Source organism: Hyla sarda, chromosome 6 (assembly GCF_029499605.1).
Source record: "Hyla sarda isolate aHylSar1 chromosome 6, aHylSar1.hap1, whole genome shotgun sequence".
NCBI classification, from domain to species: Eukaryota; Metazoa; Chordata; class Amphibia; order Anura; family Hylidae; genus Hyla; species Hyla sarda.
In genome coordinates, this window is record NC_079194.1 from 218,594,393 (window position 1) to 218,621,739 (window position 27,347).

The 27,347-nt window shown below is 47.6% G+C and overlaps 1 protein-coding gene across 1 annotated transcript in view; it reads right to left on the reverse strand.

Annotated features, from left to right (window-relative positions):
• Nucleotides 1-14,387, reverse strand: part of CKAP5 (cytoskeleton associated protein 5) — a 135,626-nt gene extending 121,239 nt beyond the window's left edge. The window contains 1 exon segment of the mRNA XM_056526452.1: nt 14,149-14,387. The gene's annotated coding sequence lies outside the window, so the exon portion shown is untranslated.
• Between the last annotated feature and the right edge of the window lie 12,960 nt (nt 14,388-27,347).

Consider the following 27,347-nt stretch of genomic DNA (forward strand, 5'->3'; position numbering starts at 1 on the left):
GTTATAAAATGATCATGATTAAATCATCATGATAGGTACTCTTTAACCCCTTAAAGCGCAACTGTGATGAAATTTTGGTGCAATAACCTGCACACAGCCTTTGTACTGTGTGCAGGTGGTGTGTAAAGCAATATTTTTACCTGAAATTTGGCGGCTTTCATGACTGCAAAAAAGGCTTTTATTCAAAGCCACCGCCACGCCTACCCCATATGTCCTAGCACTGCGCAGGCACACTGAGGAGGAAGACTGCGGCAGGAGCAAGCGCTTGCTGGATAGCACACAGCCGCGTGCAGGTTAGATTAGCTGAAGAGTGCATGCGCTGGGACCTGTGAGTCAATCACAGAGGTCCCAGCGTGGACATATGGGGTAGGCGTGGCAGTGGTGGGGCATTGTGTACCTCGCGCCATGCCTATCCGACCGTCAGTGGCTTTGAATAAAAGCTTTTTTGCAGTCATGAAAGCCTGCAAATATGAGGTAAAAATATTGTTTTACACTCCACCTGCACACAGTACAAAGGCTGTGTGCAGGTTACTGCACCAAAATTTCATGACAGTTGCCCTTTAAGGACTCAGCCCATTTGGGCCTTAAGGACCTTTTGTTTATCCCCCCCCCCTTCAAAAAAAATCATAACTCTTATATTTTATATTTTCATCCACAGACTAGTATGAGGGCGTTTATTTTGCGCGACCAGTTGTCCGTTGTAATGCCATCACTCACTTTACCATAAAATGTAACGCACAACCAAAAAACTATAATATTTGTGTGGGGGAATTAAAAAGAAAACAATTTAGCAAAGTTTCGTTTTCTCACCGTACAATTTACGGTAAAAATGACATGTGTTCTTTATTCTTTGGGTCAATACGGTTAAAATGATTCCCATGATAATATACTTTTCTATTACTGTTGCACAAAAAAAAAAAAAAATTTTTTTTACCAAATTAGTACGTTTAAAGTCACCCTATTTAGCTGACCTATTCCGTATAAGCGGCGGTATGAGGGCTCATTTTTGCGATACCAAATATGTATACAAAGAAATTAGTTTTTTTTAACACACTTTTTGGGGGTGAAATAGGGAAAATGGGACACTTTTATTAGGGGAGGGGGTTTATCAAATTTTTCTTTTTTTACTTTTATTTTTACAGTTTAATAGTTCCCATGGGGGACTATTTATTGCAATCATTCAATTGCTAATACTGTTCAGTGCTATGCATAGGACATAGCACTGACCAGTATTATCGGTCATCTTCTGCTCTGATCGATCGCAGACCAGAGCAGAAGACCCATGGAAGGCAGCAGAGGCATGTGAGGGGACCTCCGTCTGCTGTTCTGGATGATCGGATCGCTGCGGCAGCGCTGCGAGCGATCGTCCATTTTAGTGAGCGCCATGCCGTGATCTGTATTGATCACAGCATCTGAGGGGTTAATGGCGGACATCCACTCGATCGCGGATGTCCGCTATTACCGGCGGGTCCCTGGCTGCTATCAGCAGCCAAGACCTGCCGCGCATGACCGAAGCATCGCTCCGGTGCTCACGGTTATGTATAGGACGTAAATGTACGTCCTGTGCGTTAAGTACCAGCTCACCAGGACGAACATTTACGTCCGGCGTCGTTAAGGGGTTAAAAGGGGCACTCTAGTGGAAATTTTCCGCCCTTACTTCATCTACACAGCGTGCTTCCAGCTGTTTCACCACTATAACTCCCAGCTTGCCCTGACATCTACTGGCTGCTGGGCATGCTGGGAGTTGCAGTGGTAAAACAGCTGGAGGTACCCTGTTGAAAACAATAAATGCTTCCGCGCTACCCAGTCTCCCCCCCCCCACACACACACCGTGTTGAACGTTTACCGTTTAAAAAGCATGATCTCCGTTCTCTCATATACATACTGCAGAGTTCGGCAGCGGCGTGCAGTGGCAGCGGCTCCATGTTTACGGGAGGCTGGGCCGGCGTTGTCAGGCTAGGGAGCCAATGCGCTCGCTCCCACCTGACAGGCAGGGAGCGAGCACAGGCTGAATGGATTCGGACCGATTACCCGACCGGCATCAGTCTGAATTCAAGCGTGACGCCAGCCTGCAGCCGGCCACTAGGAGCATGTTAAAAAAAATTTAAATATATTAGAGATATGTTGTAGTACATATGTACTACAACATATCAAAAAATAATGTTGATGACAGTGCCCATTTAAAGGAACTGCCTCAGCTACACTTGTGTATAAAAGTGACAGAATAGTGTAAACTTGGGACAGTGAAAATAAGTTTATATCTATTATTAGACACACACACACACGTATATATACACACACACGGCACACCGATCAACGAGTCACCTACTACAATGAGCAAAGTATAGGGAGCTGCAGGTGTTGTGTAGACAAGATCATTACCCTCTTCCCCTGGAGATCTGCTCACACATACAGAATTCCCTGCAGATCCTGCTCATGGAGAGAGTCACAGCTAAACCATCACCTGAACTATTCTTGTAATGGGGCCCAGAGCTATAGAGGCTGTTACATCCAGGTCACACAAACTGAAGGATCCAGTTATCCATCACAGGTGACACTGAGGTACAACAAGGAGATGTCAGGAATGAGCAGGCCACAGTTAAAAAGGAGTTATGCAGTATAACGTATCCAGTGCACAAAGCAAGAAAAAGATAAAAAAATAAAATGACCTCTGTGCATATCCTGAAATGCTACTCAATAGATTTCGGCACTTTATATCCCTTCATTACCACTACCATGTTCTCAACAGGGAGTGTGTTCAGGTTCATGCCCAGCTAGGAGCAGTGACTGCGGCCCCCCCCCCCCCCCCCTTAAGGGTATGTTCACACAGCAGAATTTGTACGTAATGTCCGCTGCAGCAGAGTCCCATTGATTTCAATGGGATTCTTCTGCACTGTTCACACAGAATTTCTGTATCAGATGTTTCTGTCATGGAAATTCAAATTCTGGCATCCGCAGCCGTTTTGGCTGTCCAGGCATGCTGGGAGTTGTAGTTTTGCAACATCTGGAGGTCCGCAGGTTGAAGACCACTGATATAGGGTGTCCCAATAGCACTTAACAGCCTCGACTCCAGACAGACATTGCAGCAACCTCAGGGGTGTGGAAATTTTTATAAAAAAACTACTTGTCCACGGGACTAAAATGGAGCAAAATCTACTTGTCCGGGCCAATTTTTGTTTTTACGCTCTAATTTTTTCCTCCTCACCCTATAAATAGCCATAACTACCTACTATAATGATACCTTTTAATTTTTCAATAACATTCTCTGAAGATTCGAGATTCAGAGAGAGAGATTCAGATAGAGATTCGGTGGTTTTCTTTTCTGCGCCATTTACCTTGTGGTTGAGGTAACATGTTAGTTTTATACTTTAGGCGCCTGATTACAGCGATACCAGATTTGTATAGTTTGTCATGTTTTACTAATTCTGAATTTTTTCTAATTTTTTTTTAATTGCCATTTTTTTAACCCCTGTAGCTTTATTTTTTTCCCGCATACCAGGCTGTATGAGGGCTCATTTTTGGCGCCAAAATCTGTTTTTTGTATCGGTAACATTTTGGTATTGATCTGACTTTTTAAAATCGCTTTTTAACTTTTTTTTATGGGATATTATAAAAATTGCAAATCTGTGGTTTGGTATTTTTTTACATTTACCGTACGGGATACATAATGTTATATTTTAATAGGTTGTACAATTACGCACGAAGCGATACCAAATATGTTTATTTTTATTATGTTTGCATGTTTTTGTATAGGAAAAGGGGGTGATTTGAACTTTTAACATGGAAGGGGTTAATGCAGCGGTCTTCAAACTGTGGCCCTCCAGATGTTGCAAAACTACAACTCCCAGCATGCCCGGACAGCCAACGGCTGTCCTGGCATGCTGGAAATTGTAGTTTTGTAACATCTGGAGGGGCACAGTTTGAAGACCACTGGGTTAATGTGTGTCTTTCAAACTTTTATTAAAACTTTATTTTATTTATTTATTTTTTACACTTTATTACACTTATAGGAGGAATCATTAGATTCCTCAGACAGATGAATAGAGTTCTATTGAACTATATTAATCTGTGTGCTCTGTGATCCATTGATAGAGCCTAGTCCAGCCAGGATCTATCAATGACAGAGCGGGACAGCAGGGAACAGAGGTAAATCCTCCGGCTACCTCCATAGTGGATCGCCCCCCTGCGATCGTGCTGCGGTGGGGGGGGGGGGGGGGTACGGCGATCCACCCCACTAGCCCACCAGGGAGCATTCACATGTCCCTTTAGACGCTGCTGTCAGCTTTGACAGCGGCGAACTAAAGGGATAATAGCCAGCCGCGGCGGTCGCCGCATGCTGGCTATTAGCGGCGGCCCCCGGCTACTAAAAACAGCCGGGGGCTGCAGAGTATGGAGCGGGCAGGAATCCCGAGCCTGCTCCATACATACTGCAGAGTGCCGCAAGCATCTCCCCATGCAGACGCGCCTCCTCCCCTCAGCTCTCCGAAGCTACAGCTGGGGGGAGTGAAGGCAGAGGACGCAGGTCTGCACGGGGAGCAAGAAGCCACGCCCCCTCATCTCCCCCCCCTCCCCGCACGTCTGCAGAGCAGGGGAGAGAAGACAAATACACAGCTTCTCATCTCCCCTGCTCTGCTCCGGAGGACACAGGCTGCAGAGTATGGAGCGGGCAGGAGTCGGGTGCCCGCTCCATACAGACAGCAGATTGCCACCGCACTTGTCAGGTCCGGCCCTGCTTGCCCAAAGCCGGGCTAAGGGCCGGACAAATTCACCTGCCTGGCGCCCAAAACTGCTTTTCCCGACCATCGGGCGATAGGAATTCGACATCCCTGAACCTAGTAGATCTGTACAGCTGATTTTGCTCTCAGAGAACTTGCCTAACCTGGACATGGGGGATTTATCAAAAACAAAGAAAAAAAATAATAAGTGGTGCCGTTACCTACAGCGACCAGATTGCGTCTTTAATTTTTAAATGGGCCTCTGAAATAAGAAGCAATCTGGTTGCTATAGGCAACTGCACCACTTTTCTTTTATACAGGTTTTGATAAATCTTCCAGCAAAAAAATTAAAATAAAATAAAGGCCGAACGGACCAAGAACGGCAGCAATGTAAACTTAGCCTTACCGGTAAAGTGCACAAGTACTAAGGAGTACTCCACTTGTGTTCAGTTGAGTCACTACACCAGTGCATGCTGGGAGTTGTAGTTTTGCAACAGCTGGAGGCACCCTCGTTTGGAAACACTGCCCTACATACATCATGTGAGGGTGGCCTGAGATCACTAGCAGGTAAAGTATCACTGCTAGAGGAGAAAGCATTACTGTAACTACCACAGGGAGTCATTACGTGTCAGGCCGTGACACAAAAAGGTATAGGGGGCTCAACCATGCAACAATGTAAATAAATTGGGTGCTACTAAGTGTCAAACACACACGAATAGTATACAGCCAGATACAGAAAATTATTTTAATAAACAAAGTGTCATAAAATACCGAATAAAACCACCTAGAAAGCTAAATAAGAGCATCAGTATGGTCAAAAAGGGAAATGGGCTGAACGTTCAGGTAACTTGCCAAGCCTGCACACCCCATTACAGCCCATATGGGTAATTCTAGTAGAATGCGGAGTCCTTCCTGCTCTTCTTGTCTATAAATAATGAAGGGACAGTGGTTTGGTAGGTGAGGACGGGTCTTGTCTCCTATGGCTGCACCAGGTGACTGGAGGACCTCTACTGTCCTGTGTACAGGAGGATGCGGGATGGGGGGTTGCTTCGCAACAGCAGAGGCAGTGGACGGTGACAATCGCGGAGCTGTCACTCACAGAGAACTGACGGTACCGGAACTACGGATCCTAGCCAGGACCGCGCCTCCAACCTAAAGCTACGCCGAGACTACAACTCCCATCATCTGACAGAGCGGAAATGTACCGTGCTCAGCCGAGATACATTACGGATACACGGGCCCAGTTACCTCCGGAGTGGCCGGGGCTGCAGACTGCTCACAAAGGGCTCGGCGGCATCCTCCCGGAGATCACACAGCAGCGCAGCCAATGATGTCACGGCCCGAGCCCGGGACCCCGCCTCTTCCGCCACCGGGAGCCAATGACGGCCGCCTGGTACCAGCCTCAGCACCAGCACCCGCCCTGTCCGGGGGCACGGCGCCCACAGCCAACCCTCCCGCCCGAACAGCTCCGGTCACCACACGCCGCCCATTGTGTAGGACCGCGGCCCAGGATATGGAGCAGCATCCCCTCCCCCGACACTGGACAGGAGACAACAACCAGGGGGCCTCCAGCTGTTGCAAAACTACATCTCCCAGCCTTTGGCAGTCCGGGCATGTTGGGAGTTGTAGTTTTGAAACAGCTGGAGGCACACTATATAGAAAGCACTGCTCTAATTAGATCACATACAGGGAATTGTACCCACAGTATGTACTGCCCATTACTAGGGCGAGGTCCAGGTGTGGCAAAACACCTCCCAGCATAAACTGACAACTTTCAGCTATCAAGGCATGCTGGGAGTTGTAGTTTTGCTGGAGATGATAGGTCCCCAACACTTAGGTGGGAGATTTATCAAAACCCCCCCAGAGGAAAAGTTGCCCATAGCAACCAGCTTGCTTTTTTTTTTTTAACAAGGCCTCTGCAAAATGAAAGAAGCGATCTGATTGGTTGCTATGGGCAACTGGACTTTATAAACCTCCCACACAATCTTGTGCTTCACATTGAGAAGACAGCAGAAATAAGAAAACAGAGTAAAATCGGACACTGGTATGATGCCATCCACACTGGCACTCCCAACATGCCTGGACAGCCAAAGGACAATGGCCTAGATTTAGCCATCTGCCAGAAACCAAAACTGTACAGTGACCCCCTCAGCTTACAATGGCCTCAACATACAATTGTTTTTTTTGGACCATTGTAACTTGAAACCAGACTCAACATACAATGCTATGGAATCTGCGAAATGTGTCAATGGCTGGAAGAACCGACCAATCAGAATGGATATTGCACTGGTAAAACCTGTGTATTCATAAAGTGTACGCACTGATTGGTGTCTGGTAGCGCCCCCTACAGTACAGGGAGGTATTACATGTTCTGTACTCTACCTTTCCCAGGGTTAGCTGCTCCTTTGGGCATCAGGTGAGGGCGGCTCCATTTTAAGACATTACATGTTCTGTACAGGTCGGAAGAAGCTTCTGTCCTCTACATAGCCCAGTGTTTCCCAAAGAGGTTGCCTCCAGCTGTTGCAAAACTACAACTTCCTATGTATTCATAAAGTGCACGCACTGATTGGTGTCTGGTAGCGCCCCCTACAGTACAGGGAGGTACAACTCCCTACACAGGCCCTAGATGTATCAATCTGCCTGAAACTAAAACTGTCTGGCTTGGCACATAACAACCAATCACAGTTCAGCTTTCATTTTCAGAGCTCGTTCGGATATCAATGCTAAGCTGTGATTGGTTGTAATGGGAAATCTATACAGTGGTCCCTCAAGTTACAATATTAATTGGTTCCAGGACGACCAACCATTGTATGTTGAGACCAGAACTCTATGGAAACCTGGTAATTCGTTCGGAATCCATCAAAATGTCATCCAAAAATAGGAAAAAGTGAGGATTAAAGATAAATAAGTAGATAACTAATACAGATAAAGCAAATCCTTACATATAAAAGTAATAAAGATCTGCTGGAAGCTGTAATCACTGTCTATGTCAGTGTTCCCCCAAGCAGGGTGCCTCCAGCTGTTGCAAAACTACAACTCCCAGAATGTCAATAAGTCAAACTGCAAAAAAAAAACAAAAAAACCACTATGTAAACCAAGCCTTATACACTGCAGAACTAGTTGGTTACTTATGGTGCATGCCTGGCACTGCTGTTTAGGCCTTGTTCACACTACAGACATTCCACCAGCTGAATGTTTGCTCACAGTGGGTGTCACCAAAACTAGTGGCGGTAAGAGCACACCCTCTCAAGACAGCAATGTCGTCTGGCAGAACTCCGGTCAAATAATGAAAATGTACGTTCTTTGGGAAGACTACCATTCCATCTGCAGAATTCCTCTGCAGGGAGTTCCGCCAGCAAAATTGTCTGCAGTGTAAAGCAGAAGACAAAAAAATTACAAAAAGTTACACAAACGGATACATCTTTTTGTGTAAGTTTGTGTATGGAAAGTCAGTGGGTACAGCAATCAATATGATTGTATAAAGAAAAAAAACTAAATTGAGATTTTACTGTCATTAAATAGGTAAAGGTTACCTGATCACATAAACCTTTTTACAGTCTCGATAGGCCCTTAATCTCTATGGGAGATCTCCGGTTCTACCATAGAGATGCATGGAAGGGGCCACAGCTTCATGCCATGGTCACCACACTTTAGTCATGTAGAGAGATCTGGGGTGCCAGTCAGGAGAACAAGTGGGGTCCTAGGACCCCTTGTAATCTGAAACATCCTCAATCTTGCAGATAGGGAATACGTTTTTTGTACTGTATAACTCCTTTAATAATGGGAGTGAATATCAGGTGATAGCCAGGATTATACAGTCAGGGGGTATGGATGTTTTATATTCAGGGGCATGTGTGTATTATACAAACCCCCTAAGTGTATAACCTAGAGCTGGGCGGTATGACCAAATACGTGTATCACAGTATTTTTATAACTTATGGCGCTTCCACTGTATTTCTTTCACCCCCCCCCCCCAAATCATGTGAATCATGTTCTGCTCCCCCCCTCCAAACCATGTTACCCACCAGCGCTGTTCTGCTCCCCCCAATTATCAGCCCAGCGGGGTACTACTCACTTATGTCACCCGCAAGCACTGCCCTACTCCTCTTTGTTGGGGGCCACCAGCACTGGAACTCTATACTGTACGCCAGTGGTTTCCAACCTGCGGACCTCCAGATGTTGCAAAACTACAACTCCCAGCATGCCCGGACAGCCAACAGCCAGCGATAGGCTGAGCCCACTGTCATGTAAGAAGCTGGCTTCTTACATGACAGTGGGCTCAGCCTATCACTGGCCGGGGCGGGACATCACTCTGGCCGGTGATAGGCTGATTGCTGTTCGACGTTCCTGTCCCTAGTGTAAGGCCGACATAGGCAAGTTATAGTTTATTTTGTTTATCTTTTGCAGCCCGGGCATAGGGATACAGCGTAGAGCAGTGGTCTCAAACCTGCGGACCTCCAGCTGTTGCAAAACTTTAATGCCCGGACAGCCGTTGGCTGTCCGGGCATGCTGGGAGTTGTAGTTTTGCAACATCTGGAGGTCCGCAGGTTGGGGACCACTGGCACACAGTATAGAGTTCCAGCGCCGGCGGCCCGCAACAAAGAGTTTGAGGGCAGTGCTTGCGGGTGACATTTGTGAGTAGTACCCCGCTGGGCTGATCATTTATTGGGGGGGGAGCAGAACAGCGCTGGCGGGTCACATATGACTAGTTCCCTGATGTGGGGACAGGGCTGCGCTGATCATTCATTCTCGAGGGGGAAGGGGCCCATCCGGTATTGCGGTATGGGGAAAAATTCATATCGTGCAGCACAAAAATTTCGGTATGAACCGGTATACCGCCCAGCCCTAGTATAACCCCACCCATCACCAGTCACTCCCACAAGTCATCAACTGCCGAGACGAGAAGTTTGTGACGAGTCGAATTTACTGTAAATTTGCTCGTCTCTAGCCCACATATCTCAAGAATGGAAGGGCATATCAAGAAACTGTAAGAAGGTGTGTGATCAGGGCACCTGAAGATCTTTAATTATAATGCAATCTCAACAATCTAATATGAAAGTAGGAAATGTGAGATTTCTCCAAATGGATTTCTAGTATATAGGTGGGTAGAGGCAGTAGGCCAGTCTCATGTTGTGTCTTCCACATAAAGACCGTGTGCTGACCAATGGCTGAATCTTTTTGCTATATATACCACGCCGGGGGCAGTTGTGTCCACATGTTGGGGTTAGTACCACGTGTCAAACGCCACTTTTTTCCGCTCCACAGAAAACCTACAGGTGGCTGTAAAACTCCCTTTGGACATTTTCACACATAGCGATATAGGTTTTCATTATTTTATTTGAAAAATAAGAAGGATTATTTGAACTATTATAGGGGGAGGGATTTATTCAATTTATTATTATTATTTTTTTAAAATAAAGTTAGATTGTTAACTGTTTAGCATTATCTGATCTGCTTCTTTAGGCTGGGTTCACACTACATTTTGTACTTACGGTTCCCGTATACGGCTGGGAGGAGGGGGCGGGGCTTAATTGTGGCGCCCGCACTCAGCCGTATAGGGGAACCGTAGTTAATGCATGTCTATGAGCCGACCGGAGTGAACCGCAGCCTCCGGTCGGCTTCGTTTTCGGCCGTATGCAGTTTTCCGACCGTAGGCAAAAACGCGGTCGACCATCATAAGTAGGATGGAACAGCAGAGAAGACAGACAGCACAGGGGCAAAACCCGAGAACCTCTGGCCATCAAGTAAGCTGATTGGGACCCCGCGATTACCGCCCAGTGGTCCCGATCACCAACCTCAACCAACCGCTCCCTCTTTCCCAGGATGTACCCATACATCCTATAGTAGGAAGAAGTTAAATTGGCACTGTCAAAAAATCTCATGTTTACAAGGCAGACCAGTAACTCAGATAACCTGCTTCCCCTATAAGTCTATGGAGAGGGGCTTGAAAAGGAATCAGATATAAAACGTCTACAAAGAAGATACATAAGTTTACTGTATTAGAGCTCAGCTCACACCAGAGCTTGAGTAATGTTCTCCATGCTGCTTCTTAGTGTACAGTGGTCCCTCAAGTTACAATATTAATTGGTTCCAGGACGACCATTGTATGTTGAGACCAGAACTCTATGGAAACCTGGTAATTGGTTCTAAAGGCACCAAAATGTCATCCAAAAATAGAAAAAAGTGAGAGTTAAAGAAAAATAAGTAGATAACTAATATAGATAAAGCAAATCCTTCCATATAAAAGTAAGAAAGATCTGCTGGAAGCTGTAATCACTGTCTATGTCAGTGTTTCCCAAGCAGGGAGCCTCCAGCTGTTGCAAAACTACAACTCCCAGCATGCCTGGACAGCCAAAGGCTGTCTACACTAGTCTATGTAGAGAACAGGAGCTTCTTCAGGGTCCTGTACAGTACAGGCAGTGTCCTAAAAGAGTAACATGGGGTCCCCTCACCTGGTGTCCAAAGGAGCAGCTAACCCCGATACAGGTAAAGTGTACAGAACATGTAATACCTCCCTGTACTGTAGGGGGCGCTACCAGACATCAGTCAGTGCCTGCACTTCAGTAATACAGGTAAGGAGTAGTACAGAACATGTAATACCTCCCTGTACTGTAGGGGGCACTACCAGACAAGTCAGTGCATACACTTCAGTAATACAGGGGTTTTACCAGTGAATGCCCAGATTGGTCGGTTCTTCCGGCCATTGACGCGTTTCACAGATCTAGACTGTCCGTAACATTGTATGTTGAGTCTGGTTTCAACTTAGAATGGTCCAGAAAAGACCATTGTATGTTGAAACTATTGTATGTTGAGGCCATTTTAAGTTGAGGGATCACTGTACAGTGTATGGGAGACAACATCCCATAGGTCACAGACAGTCGAGAATTTGAGAAAGCCTGCAGAGGGGAAATCTGGTGAAAAATGCCATATAGAATAGAATTTACAGGAACCGTGCTGCTCACAAACATTTGACAGCTTATTCTGGAATGTCATCTGAAACAGCAGCTCCGCTATAATTGCAATCAGTATTCCACAATAACTCCCAATTTTGTCAAACTGACTCATTTAATTTTTTTTTTATATCCTTTTGGTGAACGTTAGCCATCTTTTTATGACATGAACAGCTATTTAATTGAATGACAGCTATGTAACCCTACATGGGCTGCATTGGAAAAATCATGGCCAGAACGTAGCGCTCTGTGTGTATATGTACATACACCACATAATATTAACCCCTTATTGACCTCAACAAGAACTAAAGTTGCTGATAAACCACTTACCCGAGGTTAAGTACATATTATAGCCTTTGGAGTATTTAAGGCTAAGGTCCTAATAACATAGCACATAATGCATTCCTATGAGGAACAGGTAGAACCACACACATAGGGCGCAGAAGGCCATTTGTTCAGTCACAAAGCAAAGTTTGCTCAGCAACATATCCAAGACAGACAGTAATTCCTGTGGAGCAGTCCTGTAGTTTACAGCCCTGTACTCCGGGTAAAGGAGCACAAAGGTAAATATGTACCAGCCCCAACACCACAAGTAAAAGGCCGATCAGCTACCTCACTGTTTCTCTGATTGTAATGCCCATAACCACTTTTCAGCAATTTTACCTAATTATCAAATGATAACTTTCTTAACTTTGTGTGCAATACTTATATCATGTAAGGATCACGGGTTATATCAGGGGTGTGGAAATTATATTATATATATATATATATATATACACATATATACATATATACATATATACACACACACATCTCTATGTCTCTATATCTATATCTACTTGTCCAAGGGACTAAAACGGAACACAATCTACTTGTCCCTCATAACGATCCACTTGCCCTGGTAGATAAAATAAATTCAACCAAAATAGTACAAAAATAGGGTCTTTATTAGTTTCTGCACTTTCGTTTTTTCCTCCTAGTCCTATTATAGACATAACAATCTACAGACCCATATGAGACTTGTTTTTTTGCAGGGAAGTATACTTTGTAATGACACCTTTCATTTTTCCATAACTTATGCTCTGAAACTAAAATTTAATTGAAAAAAAAAAAAATAAAATGCAAATTTTGGGGTGTCTTTTTTGCCACCTTGTAGTCACACTTACATATGATTTTGATACTTTAGGTCAGCCCGATTACACCAATACCAAATTTGTTTAGTTTCCGTCTTGTTTTAATAATTTTTTTTAAACTTTTTAATAAATAATATAATATCTATTTTTCGGTATACTGGGCAGTATAAGGGGTAATTTTTTGGGGGCCATAATATGCTGTTTGTATCGGTACCATTTTCGAATTGATCACTTAATTTTTTCTGGGATATGATGTTATAAACATAAAAAACGCAATTCTGTGATTTGGTATTTTTTATGTTAACGCCATTTACGATATGGGATATAAAATGTTATTTATAACATTTTGCACGCGCCAATACCAAATATGTTTGTTTATTTTTATTATGTTTACATATTTTTATATGGAAAAGGGGGGTTATTTGAACTTTTAGGATATATTCACATGGGCGTATTTATTTGCGGGATTCCCGCTGCGTATTTGAAAGGGAGCGGGCTCTTCTCGGCTGGGCAGATTTTCCAAGGCGGAATTTACACAGCGGAAAATCCCCCGCAAGCCCCATTGAAGTCAGAAGGGTCTGCAGCAGATTTTCCACCACAGACAGCTGAGAAGAGCCTGCCCCATTTCAAATACGCAGCGGGAAACCCACAAATAAATCCGCCCGTGAGAATGTACCTCTAATATGAAAGGGGTTAATGGGCGTTTGTAAACTTTTATAACTTTTTTTTTTTTCTGGGGAGGAATCATTTAGATTCAAATGCAGATCTATGGGGGCAGCCATGGATACAGAGGTAAGCCCTCCGGCTACCTCCACAGGGGATAGCCCACCCGGTGATCGCGCTGCGGGGGGGGGGGGGGGGGGGGGGGGGGTTCGTTGTAATCTGTCAATGTCAGTAGGATTCAACAATCTAGTATGAAAGTAGGAAATCTGACAGATTTCACTATCCACATAAAGGAGATTTATTAAAACCTCGGTAGAAGAAGAAGAGTGGTGCAGTTGCCCACAGCAACCAGATTGCATCTTTCAGAGGACTGCAGAAATGAAAGATCTGATTGGTTGCTATGGACAACTGTACTACTCTACCTCTACACAGGTTTTGGAAAATCTCCCCCAAAGACTACACGTGCTAGCCAATGGCTGCACAATTTTTGTAGTTATACCTTGTATAAGTTATGAGTGTGCTCTGCCGTGTCCCTACCATCCCATGCATGCAGAGCACTACACCTGCCTCCCCCACCATATTCCATACAATCACACTCAATGTAGGCCAAATCAGAGCCGCCCCTTTATCAACCCGGATGCGGCCAGCAGCCTGTACCCCGCTATTGAATCCTAACCGGCTCCTAACCTGCTTCCTCGTAGCTGCGAGCTCTTATCGCGATACACCCGGCACTCCGGGCCACCCAGATCCTCCGCCGTTTAGTCTGCCCGTTTGAACTGTCTCACTACGCAGTATCCTTAAACCTGATTGGTTCACAGCGCTACAACAGCGGCTCCTGCTTGATTGGACAGTTTGAACGCGGCAGGCGTAGCCTATTGAGGAATTGCTGTGCCGCGCTAGGCAGCGCTTTCTGTCCTGTCAGGGCCGTGTGTGTGTGAGAAGAGGGCGGGAACTGATGACGTCTCGTGGTGGCCAAACCCATCTCCTAAACATAGCAGCCTGTCTGATCGCGTCATGTTTATGGCGGACGGGGTGGAACATAAAAACATATAGTAGCGCATGAGGTAACGTCATTATAGGTTTCGGTTAGACCCAAACAGTTACATTTCCCACCACATCTGTGCACCAAAGATAATAGTAATGCCCTTCTCTGTCTGCACACAGTAATGCCACCACTGTGCCCCTACATATCAGTAATGCCACCACTGTACCCCTACACATCAGTAATGCCACCACTGTACCCCTACACATCAGTAATGCCACCACTGTACCCCTACACATCAGTAATGCCTCCACTATGTCCCCACACATCAGTAATGCCACCACTGTACCCCTACACATCAGTAATGCCACCACTGTGCCCCCACACATCAGTAATGAAACCAATGTGCCCCCACACATTAGTAATGCCACCACTGTGCCCTCACACATCAGTAATGCCCCCACATATTAGAAATGTCACTGCTATACCCCCAACATCAGTAATGCCCCTGTAATGCTCCCACACATCAGTAATGCCACTACTGTGCCCCCACACATCAGTAATGCCTCCACTGTGTCCCCACACATCAGTAATGCCTCCACTGTGCCCCTACATATCAGTAATGCCTCCACTGTGCCCCCACACATCAGTAATGCCTCCACTATGTCCCCACACATCAGTAATGCCTCCACTGTGCCCCTACATATCAGTAATGCCTCCACTGTGCCCCCACACATCAGTAATGCCTCCACTGTGTCCCCACACATCAGTAATGCCTCCACTGTGTCCCCACACATCAGTAATGCCACCACTGTGCCCCCACACATCAGTAATGCCTCCACTGTGTCCCCACACATCAGTAATGCCTCCACTGTGTCCCCACACATCAGTAATGCCTCCACTGTGTCCCCACACATCAGTAATGCCACCACTGTGCCCCCACACATCAGTAATGCCTCCACTGTGTCCCCACACATCAGTAATGCCTCCACTGTGTCCCCACACTTCAGTAATGCCTCCACTGTGCCCCCACACATCAGTAATGTCTCCATTGTGTCCCCACACATCAGTAATGCCTCCACTGTGTCCCCACACATCAGTAATGCCACTACTGTGCCCCCACACATCAGTAATGCCACCACTGTGCCCCCACACATCAGTAATGCCTCCACTGTGTCCCCACACATCAGTAATGCCTCCACTGTGTCCCCACACATTAGTAATGCCTCCACTGTGTCCCCACACTTCAGTAATGCCTCCACTGTGCCCCCACACATCAGTAATGCCACCACTGTGCCCCTACACATCAGTAATGCCTCCACCGGCATTTATCATTGTAGGTGTAAGTGAAGCATTTTTCTGCACCTTTTTTTTTGTGTGCTGGTAATGTGTAGGACAGTGGTTCCCAACCTTTTCGGCTCAGGGCAACCCTCGCAAAAAATGTTTTTAGCGGGGCACCCCTACAAAATACTATTCGATGAGCGAGAAAAAATGGCTAAAAAGATACACATCACCTATAAATCTGTTAGCTATGTAGATTACAGTGCTGCTATATGCAGGACTCACAGGTGATGTCTTCTCTGATCGGAGTCGTTCACTTTTGTTTTCCATCTGGCCCAGACCGTCATGATGGTTTCTTCCATTCACAACTCTTCACCACAGAACCTTTAAAAAAAAAAAAAAAATATTGGACTCCGTACTTTTCCAGCATCATCCTATCTTTTTTCCCCACAAATACCTTCAGTCTCACACACACAGTGCCTCCAGCAGCCTCACACACACAAATACCTCCAGTCTCACACACAGTCCCTCCAGCAGCCTCACACACACAAATACCTCCAGTCTCACACACAGTCCCTCCAGCAGCCTCATACACACACAATGCCCCCAGCAGCCTCACACACACACAATGCCCCCCAGCAGTCTCACACATGTGCACAATGCCTCCAGCAGCCTCACACACACACACACACAAAATACCCCCAGCAGCCTCACACACATACACGCAGTGCCCCCAGCAGCCTCACACATGCACACAATGCCCCCAGCAGCCGCACACATGTACACAATGCCCCCATCAGCCGCACACATGTACACAATGCCCCCAGCAGCCGCACACATGCACCCAATGCCCCCAGCAGCCGCACACATGCACACAATGCCCCCAGCAGCCTGACACATGCACACAATGCCCCCAGCAGCCTGACACATGCACACAATGCCCCCAGCAGCCTGACACATGCACACAATGCCCCCAGCAGCCTGACACATGCACACAATGCCCCCAGCAGCCTCCTAGCACCATTGCCTTCATTCCCCCCTGCCATTGCTTCCATTCACACCCCCCATCCACCCTGCCACTGCTTCCATTCACCCCTTAGCCTTTTTCCCCACAAATACTTCATTCTCTCACACACACACACACACAGTGCCTCCAGCAGCCTCACACATACACACACCACACACAGATACCTCCAGTCTCACACACAGTGCCTCCAGCAGCCTCACACACACACACACACACATACCTCCAGTCTCACACACAGTGCCTCCAGCAGCCTCACACACACACATACCGCCAGTCTCACACACAGTGCCCCCAGCAGCCTCACACACACAGTGCCTCCAGCCACCCACCCACTCAAACCTTTTGCCTCCAGCCACCCACGTTGCTTCCAGGCTCCTAGCGCCATTGCCTTCATTCCCCCCTGCTATTGCTGCCATTCACCCCCCCCCATCCACCCTGCCACTGCTTCCATTCACCCCTCAGCCACCCACTGCTTCCATTCACCCTGCAGCCACCCATCCACCCCTGCCACTGATTCCATTCACCCGCAGCCACCCATCCACCCACCCCTGCTTCCATTTAAACCCCCCCCCCCCCCCGCTTCTGCCCCTGCACACATTCAAACCCTTTCCCCTTCCCTTGTGCCCGTTTTCAGAAAAAATCCTGTTTCCATTTACCACCCTGCTCCTGCCCCTGCTTCCATTCACCCCACCGCTCCTGCCCCTGCTTCCATTCACCCCACCCATTCTGCTCCTGCCCCTGCTTCCATTCACCCCCGCTTCTGCCCCTGCTTCCGTTAAAACCCCCCCTTCTGCCCCTGCTTCCGTTCAAACCCCCCACTTTTGCCCCTGCTTCCATTCATCCGCCCGCTTCTGCCTGCCCCTGCTTCCATTCAAACCCCCCCCCCCCCCCGCAATGGCCCCTGCTTTCATTCAAACCCCGCCCCCCACTTCTGCCCATGCTTTCATTCAAACCCCGCTCCCCAAACCCTCACCTGTGCACTGGAATGTGCGCTGTAAGGTATGCGGGATGCCGGGGAAGCACCGTCGCTGCAGTGACATGGACGATTCCCCGCCCAGCGTTCTCGAGGCAGGATCCTCTCAGGCGGAAGCGTTCAGCACATGACGCTGACGCTTCCGCCAGGAGGGAAATTCAAATATATAAAAAAAAAAAAAAAGGTTTCCCCTTCAGCGCCCACAATCGTCACACTCTTCTGGGTCTAGTTAAAGCGTACCTGTAAGATCCCACAAAAAGAAATTATAATATGTTGCTCAGTACCTAATTCTGACCATGTACATCAAATTTTTATGCCTCGGTGTGTCACCTATATTTATTATAAAATACCTCTTTTTATTAGCTCACAGTGTTAGGAATACTCACAGAGGAAGGGGGCATGTCCCTCCTGTTACTTTATGTGCTCTGGCCACACACGCTGGCCGTGAGCGCATGGTCCCCTTACCTTCTGCTCCCGACGGGGCTGGGACTCGCATTGCGGGACGTGCCCACATGTGAGCTCCAGTCCGTGACTCTCCGGGTGTTTCTCCTGCCTCTGCCTCTCTGCTCCGGCGCACTTGTCCCTGTCCCCTAGAGCGCACGCGCGCCGAAGCTTTAAGATTTAAAGGGCCAGTACGCTCATTAGTGTAATCCACTTGTGGCTCATTTATGAATTCCTCCACCCTCCTCAGTTCCCTGCCAGATCTTTGTTGCCTTGTGCCTTTGAGAAAGCGTTCCTCTGTATTGCCTTGTCGTGTATCAGATCTCTTGCTCTTGTGACTTGACCTTGCTCCTCTGCCGCCTGCCTACTGAACTCCTGCTTCGCTTTGACTACGCTACTGTGCAGCCTGCCCTGAACTTCTGCTATCCAGACTACGAGTTGCCTTATATCTCCTGTGCCTCGCATCTCCTCAGCCGCCTGTGTGGTCGAGCCGTGCCAGGGGTAGCGGCCTGGGTGCCCACTGCGGCAGCAAGTCCATCCCGCTTTGCGGCGGGCTCTGGTGAAAACAATCGGCACCTTAGAGTCCGCTCCCTGGTACGGTCCGAGTCATCTGCCACACAGGTCTAGCGGATCCACATCCACCAGGGTTCCTCTGTTCAGAAACGTGAGTGTTACAGTAAGATCTGGCCATGGATCCCGCTGAGGTACCCCTGTCTGAAGTCGCGGATCTTCCCTCTGTTGTGGTACGTCAGTCGCAGCAGTTGGCCCGACAGACGCAGCAATTTTCTCAACTTTCAGCCATGATGCAACACAGGTCCAGCAGATCCACATCCACCAGGTTTCCTGTCTTCAGAAACGTGAGTGTTACGCCTCCTTGTGGTGGTGGGAGGTGATTGGTGTGTCTGCTCATGCAGCCTTGTCCCTGAGTTATAGCTTGTCCATGACTCATGGACAAGCTTGATGCTGCTGCATGACTGGTTAGTGTCCTAGTAGGTATGGGGACCCCTAGTAGTGGTGTTTTCAGGAGCCGTTTTCTTAATTAAATATTAAAACATTTTTTAAACAACCATATTACAAAAGGTCTTTAATTTTCATCAGTAGCAATGTCAGGATCCGGACTGGCAGGAGGTAGCAGTAGCAGTAGCTGGTGGTGGATCCGCTGTGCCAGAGAGGTGATGACGTGGATCGTACCAGGGGAACGGAGTCTAAGGGGTTACTGGTTTTCACCAGAGCCCGCCGCAAAGCGGGATGGTCTTGTTGCGGCAGGTAACCCCCAGGTCGTTCCACCCAGTAGCGACTCAACCTCTCTGGCTGCTGAGATAAGGCAAAGTACAAGAGGATCAGGCACAGGCGAAGTCAGACGTAGCAAATGGTCAGGGCAGGCAGCAACGGTTCACAGGCGGTAGTCAGCAACAGGCAGGGTAACACAGGAACAAGCAACGCTTTCACTCAGGCACAAGGCAACAAAGATCCGGCAGGAGGCTGTGGGAGGAGATGGTATTTATAGGCAATGCACAGGTGCAGGCCTAATTAAGTCAAAGCAGAAACCTTTAACCCTAAATAAACCACTTTGGACCAGGCACCAATCACTGGTGCACTGGCCCTTTAAATTTAAGAGTCCCGACACACGCATGCCCTATAGAGCGGGGACACGCCCACCGAGACCGCGTGACCGGAGAGCTGCCTGGGGACATACGCTGTGAGCGATCCTAGGCAAGCAGGGTGCCCGGAGCGCTCAGCGTAACAGTACCCCCCTTAGGTCTCCCCCTCTTTTTGGTACCCAAGAACTTGAGGATGAGACTGCGGTCCAGAATGTTCTCCTCCGGCTCCCAAGATCTCTCTTCAGGACCGCAGCCCTCCCAGTCGACCAGAAAGAATTTTTTTGTTTGCGCGGAAGGTTGCGCTACATAAATGGCACACCATACGAGAAAATGATCACAGGGCACAAGTGCAACGTGACGAAAGGGTGTTAGAAGACTTGGAACAACTCTGGCATGAAGGTGAGGGTGCTGCTATGAGATTTGAGGCACCCTATACGGAATTTAAACCCAAATCCAAGATGACACCACTTTTTTCTCAATTTCCTAACATTGAAATTTTTGTTGATATCGTGACCCAGGAATTGGGTACTATTAGACCCAAGAAAGGCCTTATTGGCTCCAACCTAGATAGGGATGAACAGGTGGCCCTTAACGCATTACGGGCCAACCCGTCACTGGTTATCAAACCCAGTGACAAGGGTGGTAACGTGGTACTCATGGACAAACAAAATTATGTAGACATGGTGATGGCGTTGTTGTCGGACCGCACCAAATATGAAGTACTTGCTGCTGACCCCACCAATGTCTACCTACAAGATTATAGGAAATTGCTTCTGTCTGCCAAAAGCAAAGGTCTCCTTTCAGAAGACGAATTTAAGTTTATATTCGATGCTCACCCAACCACTGCAACGTTCTACGCTCTCCCGAAAACACATAAAAATACGAGCCCCATTCGTGGGAGACCGATAGTTTCGGGAAATGATTGCCTTACACAAGGTGGTAGTTTGTATCTGGATAGAGTGTTGGCACCTTTCGTCACCTCACTGCCTTCCTATCTCAAAGACACCAAAGACACTGTACTTAAACTTTCAGAAATCACTGTCACTGATTCCACTGTACTCACTAGTCTTGATGTTGAAAGTCTGTATAGCAACATCCGGCACAATTTAGGTCTTTTGGCAGTTTCACAATTTTTGGCTACTAAAAGCACTGTCTTCCACGAACACAATACTTTTACTTTGTCACTTTTAGAATTTATTCTCACCCACAATTATTTTCTTTTCAATGGCACTTACTATCACCAAACACAGGGCACCGCTATGGGGGCTTCTTGTGCACCAAATTATGCAAATCTTTTTTTGGGGTGGTGGGAGAACACAGTTGTTTTTGTTGATGAATTTAGTTGTTACACACAGCACATTTTGTTTTGGGGACGTTACATCGATGACGTCCTCATTTTATGGGATGGGTCACGAGCACTTTTTGATAATTTCGTCTCTACTTTGAATACCAATGAGATTGGGATGACCTTTACTGCCGAATATGGCGGTCGTACCATCAACTTTCTAGATTTGACAATCTATGTGGACAGCGACAACCGTATCCAAACGGATATATTCAGAAAGCCGACCTCTACGAACTCCCTATTGCACTGGGACAGCTGGCACCCGGATCCTCTCAAGAGGAGTATTCCTGTGGGCCAGTACCTCAGGGCAAGGAGGAATTGTTCTGAAGAGGCTAGCTTCCAAAGGGAAAGCAACAACTTGTATCAGCGGTTCCGACAGCGGGGCTACCCTCGAAAACATCTTAAACGAGCATATAGAAGGGCGGCTGTACAGGATAGGGATACCCTTCTGGGTCCATCCAAACAAGGAGAGACTCAGAAGAAGGTGAGATGCATTGGTACCTATGATGGGTACACCAACCAGGTAATGGCCATCTTACGCCGTCACTGGCATCTGTTATCCAGGGATCAAGACATAGCCCCGGTAGTGGGGATGCGACCAAGTCTGACATACAGACGGGGCCCTAGCCTTCGCGATCAGTTAGTGCATAGTCATCTTCAGACGGAGGAGGGTCCTTCCACTTGGCTCCAGAATAGGACAGTGGGTTCCTATCCCTGTGGCCATTGTAAGTTCTGTGACCTGATCCCAAGAACCAAGAAGCTGGTAAATCCAGTTGATTAGAGAGAGTATGATATACGACAGTTTATCAACTGCGGCACGCGGAATGTGGTATATGTAGCCAGATGCAGCTGTCCGAAGCTATATGTGGGTAAAACCACACAAGAATTACGCAGACGCATGTCTCAGCATCTAAGTAACATACGGACTATGGTTGATACCCCACTTGCCAGACATGTCCAGAGCATACATCAGGGACGCATACAGGATCTTCATTTTTATGGACTGTGTCATTTAAAATTAGGCCCCCGTAAGGGCAACGTTGATGTTCGCCTCCTCCGTGAAGAAGCAAAATGGATTTTTCTTCTTAAAAGTAAGGCACCGTTGGGCCTTAACGAAGGATTCTCGTTTGCAGCCTTCTTATAAAATATCATCATGTGATAATAACAAACATTCAGCTGCCTGCTGTCTTTATTATTGCATTATCTTACATTTTTTGTATCCCACCATTAACTATTACTTACTATGTGACCACAACTGACACAATTGTCAGTCAATATAAACAACACGAACACGAACCTTTAGTACCTATACTTACCTTAATGATCTCAACATACCTTATGTATCTATACTCACCTTAGTTAATTTAATTTGTTTCACAAGAAGTCTATACCTGATGATTATTGTCATGATAGACATACCACTTTCACAAGAAGTATAATCTGATGATTATCGTCATAATAGATACACCACTACTGTATACTATACATATGGGCCAGTACTCAATACCATACATCTTTAATACCTCTGCTCTTAAATTAATATATCTTATCCACATATTTTTCATGGTTCATTTATGGTATCTATGGCCGTAGTGGTAACTAAGTGGTTGAATGGACCACAGATTGAGTCAGATGATTTACACACAAAAGGCGTTGTCATCCAGCGGTCTGAGTCTAAGTCCGGAAACATGCGCAGTACGGCGCCGAGCTCGGCGCACGCGCAATGGACTAGTATCCAGCGCTGCTAACCACGCAGGCGCGGCGAACTCTCGCGCGAGGCGAGATCCGGTCACGCAGCGATGACGGTATGTTGAGAGACTCCCACCTTGGTCCTATGTCATAAACACAGGCATTAGGATAGGTGCGCAGGTAGAGTCTTGACCCGGAAGGGCTTCGGTTCGGCTTCTAGCATTGGCTGGGGCATCAAGGGTCCGTTACAGGTCTCCTGATTGGATTAGGAGACCGGTCCACTAATGATGATGAGTGACACCAGCTTATAAATAGCCCCGCCGGTGTTTGGGTCACATTGTAGCCACATTACCTCTTGATAACGCTGTCTCAACAGCGAAACATGTCGGGGGTGGCTGTGCTTATATTTTAAGTTCCACGTCATAGTGTTGCCATTGCGGCAGGCTGCAGCGCCGCTAAAACAGTTACATTATCAGACAGGGGGTCCCCCACTGGTTATTTTTCACTGTTCAAGCAACACTCTGACATTTATTTTTAACCAATTGAGTGGGAATATTTTATCACACTAATAAAAGTTATATTTTAGGGGACTTATTTAGAGGGGAGTTAGTGACTCCTGGGCTTCGGCCCTGGGGTTTGTAGTTATTGTGTACAAGAGGATCAGGCACAGGCGAAGTCAGACGTAGCAAATGGTCAGGGCAGGCAGCAACGGTTCACAGGCGGTAGTCAGCAACAGGCAGGGTAACACAGGAACAAGCAACGCTTTCACTCAGGCACAAGGCAACAAAGATCCGGCAGGAGGCTGTGGGAGGAGATGGTACTTATAGGCAGTGCACAGGTGCAGGCCTAATTAAGTCAAAGCAGAAACCTTTAACCCTAAATAAACCACTTTGGACCAGGCACCAATCACTGGTGCACTGGCCCTTTAAATTTAAGAGTCCCGACACAAGCGTGCCCTATAGAGCGGGGACACGCCCACCGAGACCGCGTGACCGGAGCGCTGCCTGGGGACATACGCTGTGAGCGATCTTAGGCAAGCAGGGTGCCCGGAGCGCTCAGCGTAACAGTACCCCCCCCCTTAGGTCTCCCCCTCTTTTTGGTACCCAAGAACTTGAGGATGAGACTGCGGTCCAGAATGTTCTCCTCCGGCTCCCAAGATCTCTCTTCAGAAAACGCACAGAAAAGATATCAGAAGTGCCAGACACAGCGGTAGGAGCGACATCTCTGTGGGAGAAGCGGTTGAAAACCACCGGCTTCAGGAGGGAGATGTGAAAGCAGTTGGGAATTCTTAAAGTGGAAGGTAGGTGGAGCTAGTAGCAAACTGGATTGATCTTCTTTTTGACTCGGTAGGGTCCCAAATAGCGAGGACCCAGTTTATAACTTGGGACCCTGAAACGGATGTACCTCGAAGATAGCCAGACCTTGTCTCCGGGGGTAAAGACTGGAGGAGCCCGACTTTTTTTATCCGCCTGGACCTTCATGCGGGATGAGGCCTGTTGGAGAGAGAGACATGTCTTGCGCCAGATGGAAGCAAAGTCCCGTACTTGGTCGTCTACTGCAGGTACATCGGAGGTGGAAGACAAGGGCAGAGGCGGCAGAGGATGACGGCCGTAAACCACAAAGAAGGGAGACTTGTTGAAAGCAGAAGAGTCCTTGTAGTTATAAGAGAACTCTGCCCACAGAAGAAGATCGACCCAGTCGTCATGGCGGGAGGAGACGAAGTGACGAAGATAGTCACCCAGAATTTGGTACACACGCTCGACCTGACCGTTGGTTTGGGGGTGATATGAGGAGGAAAAGTCCAACTTGATCTTTAACTGTCCACAGAGGGCTCTCCAGAATTTAGACACGAATTGAACACCTCTGTCAGACAATATGGGAAGGAAGACCATGTAAACGGAAAATGTGCTTTAAGAACTGTTTTGCCAACTGTGGCACAGATGGTAAAGCTGGTAGAGGAATAAAGTGCGCCATCTAGGAGAAGCGTTCCACGACAACCCAGATTACCGTCATGCCATGAGATGGTGGAAGATCAGTGAAGAAGTCCATGGCGATGTGAGACCATGGAGATTCCGGAACTGGAAGAGGCTGGAGCAGACCAGCAGGTTTCTGGCGCGGGGTCTTGTCTCTGGCGCACACAGAACAGGCTTGCACAAATTCGGTGACGTCCCTCTCCAAGGATGGCCACCAGTATTTTCTGGAAATTAGCTGAAGGGTTTTCCGAACACCTGGATGGCCAGCCACTAATGAAGAGTGTCCCCACTTGAGAATCCTCAAACATAGACGAAGTGGCACGAAGGTCTTGCCTGGAGGAAGAGGACGAAGATATGTTGAGGAGAAGTCTCGTCACCTACAACGTCAGAAGAGCGGGATAGTGCATCTGCTCTGATGTTCTTGCTTGCTGGACGAAAGTGAATCAAGAAATTAAAGCATGCAAAGAAAAGAGACCAACGGGCCTGGCGGGGATTAAGTCTCTGTGCAGACTGGAAGTAAGATAGATTTTTGTGATCTGTGTAGATGCTCACTGGATGGGTAGAGCCCTCGAGAAGATGCCTCCATTCCTCTAATGCCAATTTAATGGACAACAGCTCTCTGTCACCTATCGAGTAATTCCTCTCGGCAGGAGAAAATGGCTTGGAAAAGAAACCGCATGTTACAGTCTTTCCTTTTGGTGACTTCTGAGTGAGCACGGCTCCAGCTCCTACGGAGGAGGCGTCCACTTTCAAGGAGAAAGGCTTGGAGGGGTCTGGTCTGGTGAGAACTGGTGCGGAGGCGAATGCGGCTTTCAAGGACTGGAAGGCCTCCTCGGCCTGGGAAGACCACAACTTGGGATTGGCTCCTTTTTTTGTCAAGGCTACGATGGGAGCCACAAGGGTGCAAAAGTGTGGAATGAACTGCCTATAGTAGTTGGCAAAGCCCAGGAACCTTTGTATGGCACGTAGACCAGAGGGGCGCGGCCAGTCCAGTACTGCAGAGAGTTTAGCCGGGTCCATCTGTAGGCCTTGGACAGAAATTATGTACCCAAGGAAAGGTAGACTGGTCTGCTCAAATAGGCACTTTTCAATCTTGGCATAGATGTGGTTCCTCCTCAGGCGGGACAGGACTTGTTTCACATGTAACCGGTGTTGTTCCAGACTGGATGAGAAAATGAGGATGTCATCTAGGTAGACCACCACACAGGTGTAGAGCAGGTCCCTGAAGATGTCATTCACAAATTCCTGAAAGACAGCTGGTGCGTTACAGAGACCAAAGGGCATCACCAGGTACTCAAAATGGCCATCCCGTGTGTTGAAGGCGGTCTTCCACTCATCACCCTCTCTTATGCGGATCAGGTTGTAAGCCCCACAGAGATCCAACTTGGTAAAGATACTGGCCCCACGCAGACGATCAAAGAGCTCAGAGATCAAGGGGAGAGGGTAGCTATTCTTGACTGTGATCTTATTAAGTCCTCTGTAGTCAATGCACGGACGAAGGGAGCTGTCCTTCTTGATGACAAAGAAGAACCCTGCTCCTGCTGGTGAGGAAAACTTCCTTATAAATCCCCTTTGCAAATTCTCTTTGATGTATTCTGACATGGCAAGAGTCTCTGGTGGTGAGAGGGGATAGATTCTACCCCGTGGTGGAGTAGTCCCTGGCAACAAGTCAATGGGACAGTCATAAGGTCTGTGAGGAGAAAGAACCTTGGCTTGCTTCTTACAGAAGACATCAGCAAAACTGTGATATGACTCTGGCAAACCCGGTGGAGGAAAAGCAGTGGAGGTTTGCTTGACAGGAACAGGCTTGAGACAGCGGCTGAAGCAAGAGGAACCCCAACTTAGGATCTCTCCGGAGGTCCAATCCAGGACAGGACAATGGCATTGGAACCAAGGCAGACCCATGAGAAGTTCAGAGGAGCAAAAGGGGAGGACATAGAACTCCAGTTTCTCTGTATGAAGAATCCCAATGTCCATCTGGAGTGGCAGAGTACGGAACTGCACAGTAGCAGCGAGTCTTTCTCCATTGACTGTGGAGATTCTGAAGGGCTTGAGAAGACCAACCACAGGAATATGATACTTATCAATCAAGGAAGCATGGATGAAGTTGCCGGCAGAACCGGAGACCAGAAAAGCGACTGCAGTGAAGGCTGATTTGGTGGGTACGGATAGCCACACAGATACCGTAAGACGTAGAGAGGAGGAAACCACACCTACTAACGCCTCTCCCACGTTTACTAGGTGCGTGCATTTCCCGAACGCGGTGGACGGAGAGGACAATCTTTCAGGAAGTGCTCTGAGCTGGCGCAGTATAGACACAAATGCTCGCTTCTACGGCGGCTCCGTTCTTGAGGGGTCAGGCGAGACCGGTCCACTTGCATGGCTTCCACAGCGGGAGGCCCAGAAGAGGGTTGCGGTGGATGCTGGAAAACCGGAGCCAGACGAGGATAGCATCTAGGACGAGCTCTCTCCCTTTCCTGACGAAGTTCCTCTTGTCTCTCGGAGAAACGCTTGTCAATCCTAGTGGCCAAATGTATGAGGTCACTAAGAGAAGATGGTATATCTCGTGCGGCT